This window comes from Perkinsus marinus, assembly GCF_000006405.1.
Source record: "Perkinsus marinus ATCC 50983 genomic scaffold scf_1104296973568, whole genome shotgun sequence".
NCBI classification, from domain to species: domain Eukaryota; phylum Perkinsozoa; order Perkinsida; family Perkinsidae; genus Perkinsus; species Perkinsus marinus.
This window is the reverse complement of record NW_003201384.1, coordinates 24,387-25,330: the sequence shown is the minus strand read 5'-3', so window position 1 is coordinate 25,330 and position 944 is coordinate 24,387.

Genomic DNA, 944 nt, shown 5'->3' with positions numbered 1-944 from the left:
TCTTTTTTTCTCTCTCTTTCGTTATTAGTTTCAAGCTAATAGTTTGTCGCTCTGTTCTGTTCGTGTGACTTGTGACTCTGAACTTGAGTTCGAGGAGTCAACAAATAGAAAGGGGAGAGAGTGTCTGAAAAGCCACCGAGGTGACGCGCAGCTACTGAATCCGTTTGGCCGATCCCGCCGTACACATTGGGAAATAGCCGCGAAGATCTTTGACCAATACCTCCACACATTGGGAGATAAATTGGCTCAAAGGCTTCTGGCAGAACAAGTCTGAGGACGTACGCTACGCAGACTTGGACTTGTTCGATCGCTGCGCACAGTGCTTCCAGTGCATGAAGTTCATGCCATGAACCCAAAACCTCTATACAGGCTTCAAGAATCCCGCTGTGAGTGGACCTTTGGACCATCAGTCTATAAAGGTGCAACTAGCAAAAGGGTCGGTTATCGATGCATACTAGGTCTTCGGTGCGAAGGGGCGGAGCTCGCTGAGATTCTTATCAAGAATTCAGCGGGCTCTTATTGAAATTATTTTGGAAATTGGGTGACTAAAGAACAAAAGGTTGTCGGAGGTTGGCTGGCGTTGTCGACATGGCCGACCACTGTCTCCTTATAAAGACATGTGAGAAAAATGATCATCGTGAGATTTGACCCTGGGTCGTTCGGTTGAGAGTCGTGGTCACTAACGTACTGAGCTAATAGTTCATCTCTTGTGCGAAGAACCGTTTCGTCAAAAATAAGCGGAAAAAGCAACAGCCACACTTTCGCTATATTTTTACGCTGATGAGCAGTCAACGAGGGACAGAATGATACCCTGCTTGTCTTCTGAATCGCCCTGGTCGGGTCGGAATTTTTGCTCACGCACGGTCGGACGGTCGGACGGACGGACGGACGCACGCACACGAGTGTTCGTGCGCAGTAACATAAGCTCCGCTCGCTTCGCTCGC